Source organism: Choloepus didactylus, chromosome 4, assembly GCF_015220235.1.
Source record: "Choloepus didactylus isolate mChoDid1 chromosome 4, mChoDid1.pri, whole genome shotgun sequence".
Taxonomy (NCBI): Eukaryota; Metazoa; Chordata; class Mammalia; order Pilosa; family Megalonychidae; genus Choloepus; species Choloepus didactylus.
Window position 1 is genome coordinate 102,863,370 of NC_051310.1, and position 18,167 is coordinate 102,881,536.

Sequence of the window (18,167 nt, forward strand, 5' to 3'; positions counted from 1 at the left end):
GTTGATGCCTTAATTGGAACATTTTCATGGCCTAAGAACTGTAAATTATAAGTTAATAAATCCTCATTGTAAAAGCCAATCCATTTCTGGTATATTGCATTCTGGCAGCTTTAGCAACCGAAACAGATTTTGGTATCAGGAGAGCGGGGGTAGTGCTGAGTTTGCAAAGGCCAAAAATGCTGGAACGGCTTTATAAATGGGTAAGAGGAAGATTCTGGAAGAATTGTTGTGAGATGCTTGATAGAAAAGGCATAGATTGCTTTGATGAGACTGTTGGTAGAAATATGAACACTAAACGTACATCCGATGAGACCTTAGATAGAAATGATGAATATGTCATTGCAAACTGGAAGAAAGGTGATCCTTGTTTTAAAGTGGCAGAGAATTTGGCAAAATTGAGTCCTGATGTCAGATGGAAGGCAGAATTTGAAAGTGACGAGAGGGAATATTTAGCCGAAGACATTTCCAACTCAAATGTTGTAAGTGTAGGCTGGCTTCTCCTTGCAGCTTATAGTAAAATATGAGAGGAAAGGGATAATCTTGAGAACTGAACTCTTAGTTACAAAGAAACCAGAAATTGATGGTTTGGAAAATTTGGGGTTATACCAGAAAATGAGTCCCCGGAGAATAGTGCCCCATGTGAGGATTTAACAGAACATAGAACCAGCCAGTCATTTCAGTGCAAGTCAGGATTGGAGATGGAGTTATACAGAAAGGATCTGTGAAAAGTCTATTATCTGAGGGTTGGGACCCCTGTGTGCTGCATGCAAAACCAACGAAATTTTTTGTGAGATCTGCATGAACGAAACCACTGCCAACATGGACTAAAGAGGACAGAAGAGGGATAGGTTGAAGGAAAAATGACTTCAAAGGAAGAACCATGGAAGCAGAGGTCTGGAGCAAAGACATCTCAGGCCACGAGAGCAGACCCATCCGTGTATGTGGAAAGGGTGAGTTTGCCCTGGAGTTTGCAGAGGGCAGGCTTTCTGCCATGTTGTTCAGGAAGAGTGTTACCACCCCAGGCTTCAGAGAGGGTGTAGCACATTGCCTGTGGATTGGGGAGAGCCTGGCCACCATCCCACTGTTCTGAGGGGGTTAAGTCTGTGCCCCAGAGATTGGGGAGAGTCTGGCTGCCACCCTGATGCTTGAAGAGGGAGGGGCCTAGAGTTCAGCCCATGTTTGGAAAGGGTGGAGCCAATAGCTTGGCCATCTCCCCAACATTTGGAGATGTTGGAGTCCTCACCCCAGTGTTTGGAGAGTGCAGAGCCGCTGCATAAGCCCTTGGAAAGGGTGGGGTCTGAAGCCCCAGAGGATAAAATGTAATTCTCTGGATGACTTTTAGACCTAGAAGTCTAATGAAGTATGCCCTGCAGGTTTTTGGAACTGTTTGGGTCTGGTGACCCCTGTTTTCCTTCCATTTTCTCCCTGTGTGTTCCGGTTTGCTAATGCTGCCTTTATGCAAAATACCAGAAATGGATTGGCTTTTATAAAGGGGATTTATTAAGTTACAAATTTACAGTTCTGAGGCCGTAAAATGTCTAAACTAAGGCATTAAGAAGCTAATACCACTTCACTGAAAAATGGCCAATGGCATCTGGAACACCTGTCAGTTGGGAAGGCCCATGGCTGGCATCTGCTGTTCCTTTGCTCCCAGGTTGTGTTTCAAAATGGCTTTCTCCAAAATGTTTCTGGATCTCTCTTACCTTCTTCAGCTTCTGTGCATCTAAGCATTGGGGTCCTCTCTTAGCTTCTCTGGAGCAAGCTCTGGGCTAGCATCTCCAAACATCTCCAAGCATCTCCAAGTGTCAGTGTCAGTGTCAGCTATTGCTTCTTTCCAAAATGTCCCCCCTCCCCCCAGCTACTCTGAGCTCCGTCTGTCTGTGAGTTCTTTTATAGGACTCCAAAGATTAAATCAAGACCCACCCTGAATGGGTGAGGTCCATATCTCCATGGAAATAATTTAATCAAACATTTCACCCATAGTTGATGGAGTCACATCTCCATGGAAACAATCAAAAGATTGCAACCTAATCAACACTAATATGTCTGCCCCCACAAGATTGTATTAAAGAATATGACTTTTGGGGGGACACAATATATCCAAACTGGCACACTATGGAAATGGAAATTTTCACTCTGAAAATTTCACTCTATGTCCCTCCTTTGTATATTGGAAGCAGGTAACTTGTTCTAAGTTTCACAGTTCCACAGCTGGAGGGTAAATTTGCCCTAGGACAGACCACACTTGTAACTGATTTTGATGAGACTTTGTACTTAACGTTTTACTGAAATGATTTAAGCCTTTGGGATGTTGTATTGGAATGAATGTATTTTCCAGAGGGTGGTAGTTTGAAGCTGTTACGTACCCCAGAAAAGGCTATGTTCTTTTAATCCATTCCTGTGGGTGCAGATCTGTTGCGGGTGGGACCTTTTGGTTAGGTTATTTCAATTGGGATGTGACCCAGCCCATTCAAGGTGGGTCTTAATCCTTTTATTGGAGTCCTTTATGAGAGGATAAAGGACAGAAAAAGCCCAGAGAGCTTCAAGAGAAAAACCCCAGAGAAGCAGTGAGAGGACCCACAGAAGAAGCCACTGAGACCAGAAGCTGAAAGCAATGAAACCTGGCAGCAAAGGATTAGCAGACGCCAGCCACGTACCTTCCCATGTGACAGAGGTGTCCCAGATGCCGGCAGCCTGTCTTCAGTGTCCAGGTATCATCCTGTTGATGCCTTAATTGGGAGATTTTCACAATCTAAGAACTGTAAATTGTAAGTTAATAAATCCCCATTGTAAAAGGCAATCAATTTCTGGTATATTGCATTCCAGCAGCTTTAGCAAACTGAAACACTTGGTGTCACCAATAATGGGACAATAGACATTATACGCTTCCTAATGTTGCAATGGAACTGCCCAGATCATTCATGTCATACATTGCCAGTTTTTAAATCTAGTCTAATCATAAGGAAACAAACCAGATAAATCCAGATTGTGGGACATACTACAAGAAAATTTGCCAGGACTTTTCATAGATGATTCCATGAAATATTAAAAAAAAAAAACAAAAAAGATAGGGAACTATTCCAGATTAGAGGAGACCAAAAAGGCAAGATAACAAAATGCAGTGTATGATCCTTTATTGGATCCTCAATCAGGAGGAAAAAAAAACTAAGGAACGAACTGTTGAGACAATTGGAGATTGTGTATTAGATAATACTGTTGTATCAATGTTTAATTGCTTGGGTGTGATGATGGTATTGTTATATGGAATAATGTTCCTGTTCTCCTAATACACCTTCAAGTATTTAGGGATGAAATGTTATAACCTCTGCAACTCTACCTTTAACTGGTTCAGTAAAAAAGACGTGTGTGTGTGTGTGTGTAGAGTGAGGCAGATATTGCAAAATGATAGCTAAAAATCACAGTTTTTTAGCTAAAGAATATGTGGGCACATTATACTATTCTTTCAACTTTTTGTAGGTTTGAAATTTTTCAAAATAAAAGTTGAGGGAAAAAAAGGAAGTGGAAAAGAGCCTTTAGATTCCTGGTATCTTGTCAATTTGTCTGGTGGTCAGAGGTTTTATTTTTACCCCTGGTATGGATCAATCTCTCCAAAAGGAGTCCTTTTGAGGCCTGAAAAAGAAACAACAGACCCATCTGGAATGATTTTTGAGAGGTATAGGATATGAAGTGATCAGTCTGAGATTATGGACTTCATTGAGGACAGCGGCCTTACCATGACTTTAAGAGGCCTCAGAATTCTCCTTCTCCAGGTTTAAAGGAGAGGGCACTTTTTGGCCTCTAATTAAGCCAAATTAAGCTTAATTAATATTATTTTGGTTGCTAATTAAGCAGGGAATGAATTCCTTAGGCTGGGCTCTGGAGGCCCCATCCAGGAAAATAAACTTCCAGGAGTGTTAGAGAGAGTATTTCTTGAGCAAAGCACTGCTTACCTGTAGAAGGCTTCAGCAAAGAGGACTTCTGGGGAGATGATGGACTAGGTGAGGTTGAACAGGCTTCTTCTCCATGAAAATAACTAGAAAGGGGCCAGAGGACACCAGGGATCGTGGTTTGGGGGTGTGACTGGCCAGAAAAGGTCCCCCACAGTACATGGAGGGGACACCAATAAAAATGGATGAGAGACGGTGGCTTGAGGGTCATGGTGAGTGTGTTCCTGTCAGACCGCCTCCTGGCTGTCAGCAACAAAACTGCTGAGCAAGGGAGTGAGCAGCAGCTCTCCACTCCCATGCACCTACCTTGACAGTTTGCTGGGGGGCGGGGGCGGTGATCCTCAACAGTCAGACAGACAGCTGGGGGCTCCCATGAGGGAACCCAGCAGGCAGCAGGCAGCGTTTCCTCTCTCCCCACAGAAGTCCGCGGGGTGCAGTGGGGAGAAGCAAGGAAGGGAGAGGTGACATACTGAGAATCAGAATCCCCTTCCACACCCCAGAGACTTGCAGGCAGATGGCAGGCAGGGAGTGGACTGGCAGGGCACATGTTGCATCTTCAGGGTGCCCTCGATTGGACTCCCTACCTACCTGTTCAGTGCCCATGTTGCAGCCCCAGGACAGTCATTCCTCAGTGTACATGGAGAATGGGTGCACTGATTAGTTCCCCACCCAGTTTGGACTTCACCCACCACACAAGAGAAGGTTGGGGAAGACCTACACAAGATCACCACCTGCTAGTAGGTTAGAGAAACTGCACCCCAGCAAGTTGTACCACAAGAGCACCACCTGCTGGTAGGTTTGGGAAACGGCACTCTAGCAAGCTATACCTTTACAAATTATACATAAATCCTCAAATAATTCTGCACTTTTCAAAATAACTCTATCAAGACAAGCAAATGCCTTGAAGCCAACAGAAAATTACAAAGCACTTGAAGGATCTAGAAGATATGGACAAGCCAATTGAACAAATTAAAAAGCCGGAAGAGACACAAAATTTGGAGCAGTTAATTAAAGAACTACAAACAAATCTCTAAAACAACTTCAATGAGATGGCTAAAGACATAAAGGAAATCAAGAAGACTCTATAAGAGCATAAAGAAAAATTTGAAAGAGGAAATAAAAAAATAGCAGACCTTATGGAAACAAAAGACACTGTGGCTCAGAAATATACTAGAGACATACAATAGATCTGAAGAGGCAGAAGAAAGGATAAATGAACTGAAGGACAGAGTAATTAAATGTGAGCACACAAAAGAACAAATGGGAAAAAAAACTGAAAAATTTGAAATGGATCTCAGAGAAATTACAGACAATATGAAGCGAACAAATATAATAATCATTGGTGTCCCAAAATGAGAAGGATAAAGGGCTAGGAAGAGTGTTTCGAGACATAGTTGAGGAAAACTTCCCAAACCCTCTAAATGATATAAATATGCAAATCAAAGATGCCCAACAAACTCCAAATAGAATAAATCCAAATAAACCTACTATGAGACATATGCTGATTAGATTGTCAAATGCTGGAGAGAAGGAGAAACTTCTGAAAGCAGCAAAAGAGAAGCAGTTCACCACATACAAGGGAAGCAACATAAGACTAAGTACTGACTACTCAGTGGGCAACATGGAGGCGAGAAGGCAGTGGTATGACATATTTCAGATTCTGAAAAGAATAATTGCCAGGCAAGTATTCTTTATACAGCAACGCTCTCCTTCAAAATTGAGGGAGAGTTTAAAATTTTCACAGACAAATGCTGCGAGAATTTGTTAACAAGAGACCTGCCCTGCAAGAAATAGGAAAGGGAGCTCTACCAGCTGAGAAAAAAAGAATGGAGAGAGAGGTCTGGAGAAGAGCACAGAACTGAAGAGTGAATAGTAAGGGTAACTTAAAGGGAAAAAAGAGAGAGGGAATAACAAAGATCTAACAACTAAAACCAAGTATAAGATGGCTGGTTCAGAAGCTCCCTTCACAGTATTAACTTTGAATGTGAATGGAGATATAAACTCTCAACTAAAGATACAGACTGTGAGAATGGGATTTAAAAATATGACCACAGCCGATATGCTGTTTACAAGAGACTCAGACCCTGTGACACAAAGAGACTAAAATGAAAGGATGGAAAAATATTTCTATGCAAACTGCAATCAAAAGAAAGCTGAGGTAGCTACAGTAATGTCGAGCAAAATAGACTTTAAATGCAAAGATGTCATAAGAGATAAAGAAGGAACGCTATATGTTTAATCAAAGGGATAATTTACCAAAAAGAAATAACAATTATAAATGTTTATGCACCCAATCAAGGAGCCTAAAATACATGAGACAAACATTGCAAAACTGAAAGGAGCAATAGACCACCTCTACAGTTAAAGTGGGAGACTTCCATAACCACTCTCTTCTATAGCCTAGAACAAACTAGATACAGGACCAATAACAAAATTGAGAACCTAAACAATATGATAAATGAATTAGACTTAACAGACATATATAGATCCTTACATCCAGAGTACCAGCTATATACGTTCTTCTCTAGTGCCTATGGAACCGTTTTCCAGGATGGATCATATGCTGAGGCACAAAAAACAAGTCTTAATAAATTTAAAAAGATAATTATTCAAAGCCACATTCTGTGACCCACAATGGAATGCAACTAGAAATCAACCACCAAAGAAACAGATCTTTCACAAATATACGGAGGTTAAACAACACAGTCCTAAACAAACCAGTGGGGTCAAAGAAGAAATTGCAAGAGAATTTGGTAATATCTAGAGACAAATGAAAATCAGAACACAACATATCAAAACACTATGGGATGCAGCAAAGGTGGTGCTGAAGGAAAATAATTTATAAGCTCTAAATGCACAAATCAAAAAGCAAGAAAGCACTAAAACGAAAGACCTAATTGAACAATTGAAGAGGCTAGAGAATGATCAGCAAACTAACCTTAAAGCAAGTAGATGAAAGCAATAACAAAGATTGAAGCAGAAATAAATGAGCTATGAGAACAACAACAACAACACCAACAACAAAAACAGTTGAGAGAATAAATAAAAACCAGAAGTTGGTTCTTGAGAAGATTAACAATATGACAGAGCCTTAGCTAGACTGACAAAGTAAAAATGAGAGAGGACCCAAATAAACAGAATTAGAAATGAGAAGGGCATAATTACTACAGATCATGAAGAAATAAAAAAAATCATAAGAGGATACTATGAACAACTATATGCCAACAAACCAAGCAATTCAGAGGAAATGGGCAATTTCCTGGAAACACATGAACAACCTAGACTGACCCAAGAAGAAATAGAAGACCTCAACAAATCAGTCACAAGCAAGAGATCCAATCAGTCATCAAAATCTACCTCCAAGTAAAAGCCCAGGGACAGATGGCTTCACAGAGGAATTTTTCCAAACTTTCCAGAAAGAATTGACACCATTCCTACTCAAACTCTTTCAAAAAATTGAAGAAAAACGAACACTACGTAACTCATTTTATGAAGCTAATATCACTCTGATACCAAAACCAGATAAAGACACTACGATAAAGGAAAACTATAGGCCAATCTCCCTAATGAATATGAATGCGAAAATCCTAAACAAAATACTTGCAAATCGAATCCAAAGGCACATTAAAAGAATTCTACACCATGACTGTTCTAGTTTGCTAATGCTGCCAGAATGCAAAACACCAGAAATGGATCAGCTTTTATAAAGGGGGTTTATTTGGTTATAAAGTTACAATCTTAAGTCCATATAGTGTCCAAGGTAAGACTTCAACAAGTGGGTACCTTCACTGGAGGATGGCCAGTGGTGTCCAGAAAACCTCTGTTAGCCGGGAAGGCAAGTGGCTGGCGTCTGCTCCAAGTTCTGGTTTCAAAATGGCTTTTTCCCAGGATGTTCCTCACTAGGCTGCAGTTCCTCAAAAATGTCACTCTTAGTTGCTCTTGGGGTATTTCCTCTCTTAGCTTCTCATAGCAAAGTCTGCTTTCACACGCTTGTCTTCAAGCTGTCTCTCCTCTGTAGCTCCTCTTTCAGCTCCTGTGCTTTCTTCAAAATGTCCCTTTTGGCTTTAGCAAGCTCGCTCCTTCTGTCTGAGCTTATATAGTGCTGCAGTAAACTAATCAAGGCCCATACTGAATGGGCAGGGCCACACCTCCGTGGAAATTATCCAATCAGGGTTATCAACCACAGTTGGGTGGGGCACATTTCCATGGAAACAACCTAATCCAAGTGTTCCAACTTAATCCCCACTAATATGTCTGCCTCACAAGATTGCATCAAAGAATATGGCTTTTTCTGGGGGACATAATATATACAAACTGGTACAACGACCACGTGGGGTTCTCGTGGCATGCAAGGGTGGTTCAACATAAGAAAATCAATTAATGTAGTTGAACACATAAACAAATCAAAAGGGAAAAATCAAATGATTATCTTGATAGATGCTGAAAAAGCATTTGACAAAATTCAGTATCCCTTTTTGATAAAAAACACTTCGAAAGGTAGGAATTGAAGGAAACTTCAGTATGATAAAGTACATATATGAAAAACCCACAACCAGCATAGTACTCAGCAGTGAGAGACTGAAAGCCCTCCCCCTAAGATTGGTGTGCCAGTTTGGATGTATTATGTCCCCCAAAACTCCATGTTCTTTGATGCACTCTTGTGTGGGCACACGTATTAGTGCCGATTAGGTTGGAACCTATTGATTTGAGTGTTTCCATGGAGATGTGACTCAGTCAACTGTGGGCAAGATCTTTGATTGAATAATTTCCATGGAGGTGTTACCCTGCCCATTTGGAGTAGGTTTGACTTAAATTACTGGAGCCATATAAACGAGCTGATAGACTGAAAGTGACATTTTGGAAGAACTGCAACTAAGAGAGGAAAAAACGCTCCAAGAGCAACATTTGGAGAATGCCATCTTGAAACACAACCTGGGAGCAAGTGGATGAATGGCAGCCACATGCTTTCCCAGTTAACAGAGGTTTTCCAGACACTAGCAGCCTTTCTCCAGTGAAGGTATCTGTTGTTGATGCCTTACCTTAGACACTTTATGGCCTTAAGACTGTACCTGTGTAACCAAATAAATCCCCTTTATAAAAGTCAATCCATTTTCTGGTATTTTGCATAATGGCAGCAATTGCTAACCAGAACAATTGGGAATGAGACAAGGATGCCCAGGGTGACCTCTTATTATTCTACATTGTGCTAGAAGTTCTAGGCAGAGCAATTTGACAAGACAAAGATATAAAAGGTATCCAAATTGGAAAGGAAGAAGTAAAACTGTCATTATTTGCAGATAGGATCTTACATTTGAAAAATCCTAAGAATTCGACTTACAAAGCTACTTGCGCTAATAAATTTAGCAGAGTGATGGGACATAAGATTAATGCACATAAGTCAGTAATGTTCTTATATACTAGTAATGACCTAACTGAAGAGGCAATTAAAAAAAAATCCATTCACAATAGCAACTAAAAAAATCAAATCCCTAGGAATAAACCTAACCAAGGATGTAAAATACCTCTGTATAGCAAATTACAAAAATTTACTAAAAGAAATAAAAAAGGGCCTAAATAGGTGGAAAAATATTCCATGCTCATGGATAGGAAGACTAAACGTTGTCAGTTCTTCTCAAACTGATCTACAGATTCAATGCAATTCCAATCCAGATTCCAGCAACCTACTTTGCAGACTTGGAAAAGCTAGTTATCAAGTTTATTTGGAAGGGAAAGGGGCCTCGAATTGCCAGAAACATACTAAAAAAGAAAGAAGTGGGAGGACTTACACTTCCAAACTTTGAAGCCTAATATAAAGCTACACTGGTTAAAATAGCATGGTATTGGCATAAAGATAGACATATTGATCAATGGAATCAAACTGGGAGTTTGTAAATAGACCCCCAGATATATGGTCAACTGATTTTTGATAAGACCCCAAATCCACTGAACCTGGGACAGAGCAGTCTCTTCAACAAATGGGGCTGGGAGAATTGGATAGCCATAAGAAAAAGAATGAAAGAGGATCCCTACCTCACACCCTATCCAAAAATTAATTCAAAGTGGATCAAAGACCTCAATACAAGAGACAGTACCATAAAAGTCCTAGAAGATATGTAGAGAAACATCTTCAAGACCTAGTATTGAGAGGTTGCTTCTTAGACCTTATATTCAAAGCACAGGCAACAAAAGAAAAAGTAGATAAATGAGAACTCAAAATGAAAAGCTTCTGTATCTCAAAGGAATTTGTCAAAAAGGCTAAGAGGCAGCCAGCGCAATGGGAGAAAATATTTAGAAACCATGTGTTCTAGTAGTTTGCTAAAGCTGCCAGAATGCAAAACACCAGAAATGGATTGGCTTTTATAAAACGTGGTTTATTTGGTTACACAGTTACAGACTTAAGGCCATAAAGTGTCCAAGGCAACACATCAACAACAGATACCTTCACTGGAGGATGACCGATGGCCTCTGGAAAACTTCTGTTAGCTGGGAAGGCAAGTGGCCAGTGTCTGCTCCAAGTTCTGGTTTCAAAATGGCTTTCTCCCAGGACGTTCCTCTCTAGGCTTCAGCTCCTCAAAAATGTCACTCTTAGTTGCTCTTGGGGCATTTGTCCTCTTTTAGTTTCTCTGGAGCAAAAGTCTGCTTTCGAAGGCCATCTCCAAAATGTCTCTGTGAGCTAAAGCTCCTTTCTCAGTTCCAGTGCATTCTTCAGTGTCCCTCTCGGCTATAGCAGCTTGCTCCTTCTGTCTGATCTTATATAGTGCTCCAGTAATTTAATTCAGACCCACCCTGAATGGAAATCATCCAACAATTATCCAACACCTCCATGGAAATTATCCAATCAGAGTCATCATCCACAGTTGGGTGGGGCGAATCTCCATGGGAACACTCAAAGAATTACAATCTAATCAACACTGAACGTCTGCCCACACAAGATTACATCAAAGATAATGGCATTTGGGAGGACATAATACATTCAAACTGGCACACCATGTATCTGATAAGAGACTGATGTCTTGCATATATAAAGGAATCCTACAGTTCAACATTAATAGTATGTTCTAGTTTGCTAATACTGCTGGAATGCAAAACACCAGAAATTGATTGGCTTTTATAAAGGGGGTTTATTTGGTTATGCAGTTATAGTCTGAAGGCCATAAAGTATCCAAGGTAAGTCATCAGCAATCAGCTACCTTCACTGGAGGATGGCCAATGGTGTCCAGATAACCTCTGTTAGCTGAGAAGGCACGTGGCTGGCGTCTGCTCCAAAGTTCTGGTTTCAGAATGGCTTTCTCCCAGGACGTTCCTCTCTAGGCTGCAGTACCTCAAAAATGTCACTCTTAGTTGCTTTTCCATCTCCAAAATGTCTGTGTAAGCTGAAGCTCCTCTCTCAGTTCCAGTGCATTCTTCAAAGTGTCCCTCTTGGCTGTAGCTCCTCTTCAAAATGTCACTCTCAGCTGCATGAGTCCCTTCTTTTTGCCAGCTCATTTATATGGCTCCAGTGATTTAATTTAGATCCACCCTGAATGGGGGGTAAGACCTCCATGGAAATTATCCAATCAGACTCATCACCCACAGTTGGGTGGGGCACATCTCCGTGGAAACACTCAAAGAATTACAATCTAATTAACACTGATAGGTCTGCCCACACAAGATTACATCAAAGATAATGGCGTTTGGGGGGGCATAATGCATTCAAACTGGCACACAGTACAAATATAAAATGGGCAAAAGATATGAAAAGACACTGCTCCGAAGAGGAAATACAAATCACTAAAAACCCATGAAAAAATGTTCAGCTTCCCTAGCTATTAGGGAGATGCAAATCAAGACCACAATGAGATATCATCTCACACCAATAAGAATGGCTGCCATCAAACAAACAGGAAACTACAAATGCTGGAGAGGATATGGAGAAATTGGAACTCTTATTCATTGCTGGTGGGACTGTAAAATGGTACAGCCACTCTGGAAGACAGTTTGGCGATTTCTCAGAAAATTAGATATTGAGTTACCCTACTTATCCGGCAATTCCACTTCTCGGTATAAATCCAGAACATTTGAAGCCAGTGACATGAACAGACATTTGTACACCGATATCGATAGCAGCATTGTTCAGCATTGCCGAGAGATGGAAGCAATCCAAGTGTCCTTCAACAGACGAGTGGATAAACAAAATGTGGTATATACATAAGATGGAATACTATGCAGCAGTGAGAGGCAACAAGGTCTTAAAACATATGGCAACGTGGATGAACCTTGAACATTTAATTCTGGGTGAAATAAGTCAGACACAAAAGGAGAGATATTGTATTATCACTTTTATGAGCTCTCTGAACAATGTAAAATCAATCTCATAATATAGAATATTGGGGACCTAGTGATAGACAGTAGCTAGTGAGGGGGGATTATAATCCAATATGTTGAGATGTGTTAATGATGGTGAATTCAAAGATACGGTAATGGATAGGGGTGACAGTTGTTTGTTAATGGGATTATAAGTATCAGAGCTGTATTGAAGGTGAATAGGAATGAAAGAGATTGTTTAAAGGCATGTTTCCTATGGATTAGCACCACAAACATAGATAGGAGCTTGCATGATATACTTCTAAGATAGGACACTAGCACAGAGAGTGGACAACAGAAGGGTATATGGAAAAAATCTACATATTGCATACTAGGGACTATAATTAATAGGAATACCATACTAGTATTGCACAGATAGTAGGAAGAAATAATTAAGGGCTGACAAGAGTTATGAGATATTTTGGGCATGATAATTGTTTAAAATGGAGGGTGATGCGGATTGTACAACTAAGTGATGATAATGTGAGATATGGATGGATTGTGCATATAACATGTGCTATGTGAACTTAGGAATCCCCCCTACTTTTATAAGTCAGACCCTCAATATTGAGGCTTGCTCTGGTGAAACTTATGGTTGTCAAGGGAAGGCTAAGCCCGTCTATAATTATGCCCAGGGGTCACCTTCGGAGAACCTCTTTTGTTGCTCAAATGTGGACTTTCTCTCTCTAAGCCTAACTCTGCAAATAAATTCATCACCCTCCCCCTGACATGGGACAGAACCTGCAGATGAATGAGCCTTCCTGGCAACATGGGACATGGATTCCGGGAATGAGCCTGACACTGGCATTGAGGTTTTGAGAATGCCTTTTTGACCAAAAGGGGGGAAAGAAAGGCAACAAAATAAGGTTTCAGTGGCTAAGAGAATTCAGATAGAGTCAAGAGGGTGTCCTGGAGCTTACTCATATGCAGGTTTCAGCTAGATATGCCAAATGACCACAATATGGTAAGCCCAAGTCAATAGTGTCCCCAAAAACCTTAAAGAATACCCAGATCCCTATCTGTGACTCTATAAAAGTTTCACTCACTAAGTTTGTTCTTCAGAAACTTAAATCCTTCAGAGATCTCCTATGCCAGTTAAGTCCCAAAACCCAGAGGCAATAGCCCGTTCAAGAACATCAACCAGATGTGTTCCCTTTGCTCATAAAGTTGACACCCCTTTTCAACATATACAGGTTAGGGTGGTCACTGGCTAGACATCCCTGAAGATTGGGGAAAGTGATAAAACTAGGGGAAGGGGTAGCAACAGACAAGATGGAATTTAACAAAGGATTACGAATACTGACTCTTTATATAATTTTCTTTTTCTTGGTTGCTAGTGTATTAGGATAGCTAGAAGGAAAGAATTGAAATGGTGGAACTGTAACACATAGCATTCCTTGGAAATTGTTCTATAGCTACTTGTTAAATTGTAACTTGAAAGCTATCACCTTTTTGTATATATATTTTACGATAAGAAAATAACTGAAACTATGGTACTATAACCCATAGCAACTTTGGAAACTTCCTGTATATCTATTGTTAAATCATACTTTGAAAGATTTTACCTTTTTGTATATATATTTCATAATAAGGAAATAATTGAAGCTGTGGAACTGTAACCTATAATATTCTTTGAAATTTGCTAACTACTAGTTAAATTGCACTTAGAAAGTTATCCCTTCTATGTAGATATTTTACAATAAAAAATATTATTTAAGAAAAAAGGAAAAAAAAAAAAAAGTCTTCCGAATTCTATCAGGACCAGAAGATGAAGTATAACTACAGATGCAGTCAAAGCTGGAGATGGAGAGTGAGGGGGTGGACTGTGATGTCAAGAAAGCTTGATTGATTTGCCTGGCTAAACTCTTTGCCTTTCTTCAGGATTCTGATTTTTATTCATAGAATGTTTCTGCTAATAATATCAATCTATTGAGAGCACTTATTAGGTATCAAGTATATTATCTCTATCTAATCCTGAAAGAAACTCTGAAAGGCAAGTTTTATTACTCTTTATTTTATAAATGAGCAAACTGAAGCCCAAGGAGGTTAAGTGACCTTGGATCACACAGCTAGCAATTGGCAGAGCCAGAATTTGAACCCATGTCTGTTTGGTTTGGAAGTCCTTGCAGACCAGCTCATTGGATTGTCTCATCTATGTCAGCATAAACCTCTGACTTTGTTTCTTCAAAGAAGTCTACTATTAAAAGATCTAATCTGGGGAGTGCAGCTTTCCCTTCCAGTCTCCTTTCTTGTGCCTTTTAGGAAGTTATGGCCCTTCTCTGTCTGGTCTGAGTGATAACTGGCTTACCAGGTGCTTTGACTGCTCATCAACCCCCAATTTTGCCAGTGGTTTAAATGTGGAAAATAAAGTGTGTGAAAGTTGCTGTGATGCAGGATAGTGGGATGAGTACTAGGTTGGGAGTTAGGGATGGGGAAATGATGTTCTTAATATCTTCTTAAAGCATGTCCATTGTAGAAAATTTAGAAAAGGAAGAGAAAAATCACTCAGACCTAGAGATAATATTAACATTTCATAGCATCTTTTCTTAGACCTTTTTCTATGTCTACATGTAAATATAGATATATAAAGTACTTTAAAAATGGGCATTTATATACATTACCTTTTTTCATTTAATGGTATCTTGTAAATACTTTTTTGTAGCAGAAAATTCAGAACTTACAGCATCATCTTTATGGACTGTTTGAATTATGGAAATGTCAGTTGTAACAAAGGTACCACACTAATGCAAAATATTTATAATAGGGGCAACTGCAGTGACAGGGTAAGTGTGTGTACATGGGAACTCTGTACTTTCTTATTATTTTTCTGTAAGCCTATAGCTGCTGCAATTAAAAAAAAATTAAGAAAAAATATAGGGGAGTCATTGGGAGAGAGTGAAAATTATGGAAATGCCATAATTTAACTAATCCTCTCTCATTGGATATTTAGCTTCTTTCTAAGACCTCACATGCTTTGGTGGTGTCCACTTCATAAAATGTTAGGGGCTGGCGCAGGCACCGCCTGAGACCTTGGGTCCCCAGTTCCAGCCCACCCCAGAAGCCACTGTGTTGGTGATACCCCCCAGACTGAGAGAGAAGGAGGAGGCTCTGCAGAAGAAATTCAACAAACTCAAGAAAAAGAAAGAAGCAAAGTAGCAGCAGCACAGCTACCCAAGGTGGTGTCAGATGCTCACTGTCGGATCAACCTATGGTGGACACAGCCATAGCAACAGAGCAGGCAAAGCAGCTGGTGAATTCAGGAGCCATCAGTGTCATCAAGGCCGAGACCAAGAACTCGGGCTTCAAATGTTCTTGAACCTTAGAGGGGAAGTTAAAGGACCCCGAGAAGGGCCCAGTCCCTACTTTTCAGCCATTCCAGAGGAGCATATTTGCTGACGATGATGTACAAGAGTTACTGATGTCCCCAGAGAAAATCTCTGTATGAGATCTGGGTCCTGATGGGGAAGAAACAGAGGGCCCAGGGTCTGGGGATGGCCCCCCATGAAGCTTCGACTGGGGCTATGAAGAACATGGTAGCACCCGCTCTTCAGCTTCCCCTCCTCGAAGCTGCAGCCGGGAGCGCAGTCATGAGCAGAACTGGGACCGAGACACAGAGCGGGAGTGGGATTGAGACCGGGAGCAGGACTGAAGTTGAGAGCGAGACAGGGAGCAAGACTGAGAGGGCCCTTTCCACAGTCGAACTCGTTCCCTGAACACTGGGCTCCCCGAAAGGGGAATGCTCTCTGTGTGTATGGAGAAGCTATGACACCCACCCTCCTCTGTGGGGCCTTCTCCCCCTTTGGAAACATCATTGACCTCTCCATGGACCCATCCAGAAACTGTGCATTCATTACCTATGAAAAGATGGAGTCAGCAGATCAGGCCATAGCAGATCAGTGGAACCCAGGTGGAGTCTGTCTAGCTCAAAGTCAGTGTTGCCCGCAAACAGCCCATGTTGGATGCCGCCACTGGCAAGTCTGTCTGGGGCTCCCTCGCTGTCCAGAATAGCCCTAAGGGTTGCCATTGGGATCAGAGGACCCAGATTGTCTAAAGTGACAACGTCTACAAGGAAAATCTTGTGGATGGCTTCTAGGGAGTGGAGCTGGAGTCCATGTGCCTCATGTGTCCCCAATGCTGGTATCAGTAAAACACTGAAGTGAAAGGTAAAAAAAAAAAAAAAAAAGTTAGGGCTTGCTAAAAGATCTTTAGCAAAAAATGGTAGTGAAGCCCAGGTGATTTCTGGGCCAAAATCAACCCTTGGTTTACTGCCCTGCCCTGAAAGCGGACTGGAGAAAGCACTGGAAAAGTACAAGGAATTATCCTGCATTCTTATTCTCTGGGTTGAAAGGGAATTGTTTGCTCACAAATATCTTCAAAGTTCTGCTGAATGCCCAGCCTTCTGTAGATTCTGAACTGTAAAAGGAGAACTTGACAACATGGCCCTTACCCTCAGGACCATGTTTGCTGAGACATGATTAATGCCCACAAAGTAAAATGACTGATAGAAGACTATAAAATTCAACAGTTAAACTGTTTGGATCCAGCTGTGCCATCAAGAGCTCAGAGGAGAGGGAACCCTACAAGGACCACCATGGTCAGAGAAAAAGTCAAAGAAGATATATCACTTGTTCTGGTTCGCTAATGCTGCCCTTTTGCAAAACACCAGAAAAGGACTGGCTTTTATAAAAGGGGGTTTATTTGGTTATACAGTTACAGTCTTAAGGCCATAAAATGTCCAAGGTAATGCATCAACAGTTGGGTACCTTCACTGGAGGATGGCCAATGGCATCCGGAAAACCTCTGTTAGCTGGGAAGGCACATGGCTGGTATCTGCTCCAAGTTCTGGTTTCAAAATGGCTTTCTCCCAGGACGTTCCTCTCTAGGCCACAGCTCCTCTTCAAAATATCACTCTCCATTGCTCTTGGGGCATTTGTCCTCTCTTAGCTACTCCAGAGCAAGAGTCTAATTTCAACAGCCGTTTTCAATCTCTCTCTCATCTGCAGCTCCTTTCTCAGCTCCTGTGCATTCTTCAAAGTGTCCCTCTTGGCTGTGTCCTGTTTGAGCTGTTATAGGGCTCTAGTAAACTAATCAAGGCCCCATGCTGAATGGGCAGGGCCACACCTCCATGGAAATTATCTAATCAGAGTTATCACCTACAGTTGGGTGGGCCTCATCTCCATGGAAACACTCAATCAAAGAATTAAAATCTAATCAACAATAATACATCTGCCCACACAAGACTGCATCGAAGATAATGGTGTTTTGGGGAACATAATATGTTCAAACTGGCACATCACTTGAAAATGGGTAGAACATGAGCTGCATTGAAAGTGAGGGAAACAGCTTGAGCAAAGGAATAGAAATAGAAGTAAGCATGGTGTGTCTATATTCTGATGAAGCAATTATTTACAAAGATTAAACTGTTGAGCGTATCTAAAATTGACTGGAAGGGAATGAGACCAATTCATAAAAGTAGACTAAGATGGCGTTACAGTAGCTCAAACAAAAGATGATGTGGTCCTGGACTCAGGGTTTGTAGTGGAATTGGGTAGTGGCATCAGGATGAGGGAAAGTGGAGGCAAAAGTATAAAAACCAAAAACATATCAAAGGTAAAATATCTCTAGGACTTGATGATTGACTGCTTCTGGGAGATGAAAGAAATGGATATGTCAGAGTTGACGCTGACAACTTTTTAAGACCAAGTGATTTAAAGAATGCCATGTTGTTAACAGAGATGGGAAAGTTGAAAGATAATGCTAATTTTGAAGAAGGAAGCTGAATTGCGGATATGTTGGATCTGGGGAGATGATGCGATCTGTAAGGAGAATGTTTTAGTAGGCATCTGGTGATTATGAGGGTGAAGCTCAGGTCATACA

At 40.9% G+C, this 18,167-nt stretch overlaps 1 protein-coding gene and 1 pseudogene across 2 annotated transcripts in view; both read left to right on the forward strand.

The window, feature by feature from the left end:
* Nucleotides 1-18,167, forward strand: part of PTPN9 (protein tyrosine phosphatase non-receptor type 9) — a 104,518-nt gene that overhangs the window by 80,967 nt on the left and 5,384 nt on the right. The window lies entirely within an intron of this gene.
* Nucleotides 881-17,012, forward strand: LOC119530898 (annotated as a pseudogene).